The following is a 6,280-nucleotide window of genomic DNA, read 5'->3' as shown; positions in this document are numbered from 1 at the left end:
GGCCCCTCTCGGATCTGGGCAGCTTTCGCAGGTCTGTCAGGGGTCACTCCCCACTCACCCCCTATCTCTCCCCTACTGTCTCATATCATCAACAGGACCAGGACGACGCTTAGGGGGGGAGGAGTGTGACGAGCGTCCCGAAGCTGCATCAGTGTCGCCCTGGAAACGAGCGAGGAGCACCTGGCCGTCCTCATCACAGGCTGATCGGTCACAGCTGCAGCTCATCAGGCGGCGGCCACATAAGCCCCGCAAGCCTTGCCATCTGGGAGACTTCTCCATGAGACTGAGCACTAACTCGCCCTCTCATTTCTCCAACAGACAGCAGCGTGTGACCGACCAGCCCCACAGGAGCACTGCACGGACCCTCTGCCCTGGGAAGACGGAAGAGAGCACTCACGGCACCGGAGCACCCACCTCACTAATAAATCCACCATCCGGGGTATTGCTTAAGCTATCCTTGTCGTGCGATTCTTCACCCCGTTACACGTGTCAATCTCAATATTTTTCTCCTCTTTTGGAAAGTCGTGGAAATGACATATAACAAATAAAACAAGACTATGAATTCTGTGTTATATTTTTATTTATGGGTGGGACGTGTGTCCCCACGACCCCCCGCCACTTTTTGCAACATCTCGCGGCACACACGGATGTAGCCTACCTAAAGAAACATTTGAACAGAACTCCATTTGATGATAAATCCGTTGGTCTGTGTTAAATAACAGGCGATCTATCGCTGGAATGTGTTATGGCGAGCGCTCGTTGCTGCTGTTATCAGTTCTCTCTTGCACTCGTGCATCGTGCGCAGTCTTCACACAGACGATCGTACGCTTTGTTCTGGTAAAAGCACAAAACAAAATGCACACAAACATGTCCTTGCTCTTGATTTACAATCACTGATGAACACCTTTGGTTTTAATGAGAGAGAAAAAAAAACTACAAGAGGGTGGATTAGAGCCCAGAACCTCGGAAATGCTTGACAAAAGTTCGACCCCTGAAGCACACACGAAATTTACGCAAATTTATAATTTATTCAGTTCTGGGAAGAATCTCGGTACTAATTGTGTTTTATTATTAATACGTTTGTTATTAATATAGTCGCTTGCAATGTGAGCAGGGAGAAAAAAAAAGTTCGGCAAAAGGCGGGATCGAACCCGGGTCGATCGCGTCAAAAAGCCAATATAATGCGCTTAGCCATTTGCGCCACTGGAGCTGATGTTTTATAGCCACTTTTAACTAAATGTAAATATACACTCCGTATTTTTTTATTCCATAGTAAGGGCAATTCATACGATACATTTAAACTGAGCTACTTTAATACCATCTCCGAACTTTCTACCACGACTCTGCTGTTCTTCCTGTATACGTTGATTGACAGATGTCTCGTCCAGTCAGCGGTGAGTAATCCCAAAACAATGGCGCTGTCTCAAACTATACCTACCTTTTCTGGTTTGTCTGATTTGTCGTTGTGTTTTCTGACTTGTAAATTAGTTTTCGGATTTGTCGTTGTGTTTTCTGACTTGTAAATTAGTTTTCGGATTTGTCGTTGTGTTTTCTGACTTGTAAATTAGTTTTCGGATTTGTCGTTGTGTTTTCTGACTTGTTATAATGTTTTCTGAATTGTTGTTGTGCTTTCTGAGTTATTTTGTTTTTTAGACTTGCATTTGCGTTTGTAATTTGTTATTTTGTTTTCAGAATTGTGATTTGCTTTGCACTTCTCGGCCACCGTAGATTAGGCTTGTTCGAGATGTATTGCCCAATGTGTTTATGAATGAATCACTGAATCATTGGCTCATTCGATTCATTTTCAACCACAGTAACGAATTCAGTAACGAAACACGGCTGAGTGTTGCTCATAGATGCACAACAGTTCTGCTGTGTCTATTTTCGTTTGCAAAATTGGGCAAAACCAGACAATAATGTGTTTAAGAAGTAAAACAATATTGAAATATTGTTTACTGTACTGTTATATGAAATCAATATCACATTTGCAGTCGTGCAGATATTCTGAAAAAAAAAACAGCATCTTGCAGCACTCTTGTAATATTGCAAAACTTCATCATATGATACAAATTTAAGACAAACCTCATACATGGGATTTCTTGCCCTCATATCTTGAATATTAGGGGCATATAACTGCATTCTCATAGGCTTTATCACACAGTCAGTCGTCATGCATCATGTTCATCAGCAACTGCATGCACTGCAACATTTAAACTGGCTGGGGTGGGTTATTATTATTAGGGCCTGAGCACCGATGGTGCGAGGACCCTATTGGAATTGCTCAGTTTCTTCTTCTCCAAAATGAATCGCATTTTTGAGGGCCTAAAACTCAAAAACTCATGAAACTTTGCACACATGCCAGAAGTGGAAAATGTACATCTGATATGGGTTTCAGAAGTGGGTGTGGTAAAATGGCTCAGTAGCGCCACCTATAAATTTCAACGAAGTGCCGATGTGCGAAATACATGTACGAAAGTCGGTAGACACCAATACATACAATAAACTGCCCAGGTACGAAGTCCAAAACCCAACAGGAAGTCTATTATTTTGAATTTTCTCTGCGAGTTTTATGCCGTTTTTGCCATTTTCAGGTGTTGTATTTAAATGAACTCCTTCTAGAGATTTAAACAGATCAACACAAAATGTGACCCTGGACCACAAAACCAGTCATAACGGTAATTTTTAAAAAACTGAATAAATAATCTTTCCATTCATGTATGGCTTGTTAGGATAGGACAATCCGAGATATAACTATTTGAAAATCTGGAATCTGAGGGTGCAAAAAATGCTGTACATGTAGAAGAATTGACAATAAAGCAGACTTGACTTGACTTGAAATGAAGTTCTTAGCAATGCATATTACTAATCAAAAATTAAGTTTTGAGATATTTACGGTAGGAAATTTACAAAATATCTTCATGGAATATGATCTTTACTTAATATCCTAATGATTTTTGCCATAAAAGAAAAATCAATAATTTTGACCCATACAATGTTTTTTTTGGCTATTGCTACAAATGTACCCAAGTGACTTAAGAATGGTTTTGCGGTCCAGGGTCACAAATTTGATCACTGTAATCTAAAGCCCATGTGATGTTAAATTGCAAAGATCTTGAGTTTTTGTTGAAGGGCGTGTCAGTGGCGGCCTGACAAACTTTAAATAGCCATTAAATAGGAAGTTGTTATAACTCATAACGCATACAATGTTCGATCAGCCCCAAACTTCAATTGTTTGATAAGAGTCCAGTTCAGAACACATTCCCATGCCCATATTTAGTTATAGTCATAGCGCCACCTGCTGGTTTGGTAAGAGTCCTGGCCTGAAAGCATCTAAAGGCCAATATACAGTTATAAACATAGCGCCACCTGTTGGCAACAGGATATGTCATGTTTTACACGAACTCAAACATACCATGTTCAATCTGCACCAAACGTCATATGTTTGATAAAAGTTCTGGCCTGAAGACATCTACATGCCAATATTCAGTTATAATCATAGCGCCAACAGCTGGCAGCAGGAAGTTTGGCACACATAAATGACTTTGACATTTTCCTTGACATTTACCACTTGAAAGGCATATTGCTGACCGTTCGCTGTTTTCCTAAAGCCACCGGTGGCCTTTCAATGCTTTAATTTTTTTTTTCATTATTTTTGTCCATAATTAATCACACCAAATTAACATGTTAAATCGACAGACCTATTATTTATATATTTTAAATATTTGAATAGTTGATGTCACTAGTCTGTCTTTCCGCCACTTCACTGTGCCAGTCGCACCCATTTCATATCACTGTCCCTCTTCTCCTCCCCAAACACTCGGTGCGAGGACCCTATTGGAATTGCTCAGTTTCTTCTTCTCCAAAATGAATCGCATTTTTGAGGGCCTAAAACTCAAAAACTCATGAAACTTTGCACACATGCCAGAAGTGGAAAATGTACATCTGATATGGGTTTCAGAAGTGGGTGTGGTAAAATGGCTCAGTAGCGCCACCTATAAATTTCAACGAAGTGCCGATGTGCGAAATACATGTACGAAAGTCGGTAGACACCAATACATACAATAAACTGCCCAGGTACGAAGTCCAAAACCCAACAGGAAGTCTATTATTTTGAATTTTCTCTGCGAGTTTTATGCCGTTTTTGCCATTTTCAGGTGTTGTATTTAAATGAACTCCTTCTAGAGATTTAAACAGATCAACACAAAATGTGACCCTGGACCTCAAAACCAGTCATAAGGGTAATTTTTTTTTTAATTGAGATTTATATATCACATGAAAGCTGAATAAATAAGCTTTCCGTACATGTATGGTTTGTTAGGATAGGACAATCCGAGATACAACTATTTGAAAATCTGAGGGTGCAAAAAAATCAAAATACTGAGAAAATCGCCTTTAAAGTTGTCCATATGAAGTTCTTAGCAATGCATATTACTAATCAAAAATTAAGTTTTGAGATATTTACGGTAGGAAATTTACAAAATATCTTCATGGAATATGATCTTTACTTAATATCCTAATGATTTTTGCCATAAAAGAAAAATCAATAATTTTGACCCATACAATGTTTTTTTTGGCTATTGCTACAAATGTACCCAAGTGACTTAAGAATGGTTTTGCGGTCCAGGGTCACAAATTTGATCACTGTAATCTAAAGCCCATGTGATGTTAAATTGCAAAGATCTTGAGTTTTTGTTGAAGGGCGTGTCCGTGGCGGCCTGACAAACTTTGATGTTTCGCCATTAAATAGGAAGTTGTTATAACTCATAACGCATACAATGTCCGATCAGCCCCAAACTTCAATTGTTTGATAAGAGTCCAGTTCAGAACACATTCCCATGCCCATATTTAGTTATAGTCATAGCGCCACCTGCTGGTTTGGTAAGAGTCCTGGCCTGAAAGCATCTAAAGGCCAATATACAGTTATAAACATAGCGCCACCTGTTGGCAACAGGATATGTCATGTTTTACACGAACTCAAACATACCATGTTCAATCTGCACCAAACGTCATATGTTTGATAAAAGTTCTGGCCTGAAGACATCTACATGCCAATATTCAGTTATAATCATAGCGCCAACAGCTGGCAGCAGGAAGTTTGGCACACATAAATGACTTTGACATTTTCCTTGACATTTACCACTTGAAAGGCATATTGCTGACCGTTCGCTGTTTTCCTAAAGCCACCGGTGGCCTTTCAATGCTTTAATTTTTTTTTTCATTATTTTTGTCCATAATTAATCACACCAAATTAACATGTTAAATCGACAGACCTATTATTTATATATTTTAAATATTTGAATAGTTGATGTCACTAGTCTGTCTTTCCGCCACTTCACTGTGCCAGTCGCACCCATTTCATATCACTGTCCCTCTTCTCCTCCCCAAACACTCAAAGTCTAGAGCCGAGGCTGATTACAGCACGAACATGTCATTTGTCTCTGCTGTCACTTCCATGACTCATAACAAATGCAAAAAAAACAAAACACTCAGCTGTAAAAATAACAAAATCCAGTGCAATACTGGCATTGAATGTTCATGAACTGTGGTATGAGACTCTCAGGCTTTTTGTGTTCTTTGATACAAAACTGAAATCGGAAAAAAAACAAGGTTCAATCTTGGTTTTAATGATGAATTTCAGATAAGACGAAGTTGCATTGAGTGCAACACCTGCGTAATTTTGCTCAGAACTGTCTAGACACTGCCTTGATCTTACTGATGCATGGCCATTATGTTTGATGAGATGACATAACCAAGTAATGAAACAGAAGAGATGTGTCACTTATTTTGGTACACAAATCAATTGCTAGGAGACATTGTTGCACTCTTTTCACAAGTTGAATGTGTTCAGCCTCAGCTCTGGAAAAAAAATGAAGATATCATCGAGGCACACACATAGTGTACATATCAGTAAAGCATGTCAAGAATGGCTTTAACCAGGACTTGAAAAACTGCCAGGCTGTTAGTGAGGCCGAAGACTTTGACCCCATAGTCATACTCAAAGGTCAGCAGGGGGTATTTAAGGTAGTTTATTTTACCCACGATAGCCAATGCATGGTCTTAGTCCACTGTCTTTAATTGCACACAAAGGCAAACCCAGATTCAGCTAGAGAAGTGGTACTTTTCTTAAAGGGGTCCTATTATGCTCTTTTACAAGGTCTTGATTTTGTTTTGGGGGTGTACTAGAACATGCTCTCATACTAGGTTGTATTTTTCACATATTTTACATTATTACAACACCTCTCTCCCCAGTCTGGCATGAACGGCTCGAATAGTTCCTGTA

This window comes from Sinocyclocheilus anshuiensis, unplaced genomic scaffold, assembly GCF_001515605.1.
Source record: "Sinocyclocheilus anshuiensis isolate Anshui unplaced genomic scaffold, SAMN03320099.WGS_v1.1 scaffold3077, whole genome shotgun sequence".
NCBI lineage: Eukaryota > Metazoa > Chordata > Actinopteri > Cypriniformes > Cyprinidae > Sinocyclocheilus > Sinocyclocheilus anshuiensis.
The sequence above is the reverse complement of the archived record's forward strand: the minus strand, read 5'-3'. Positions refer to the sequence as shown.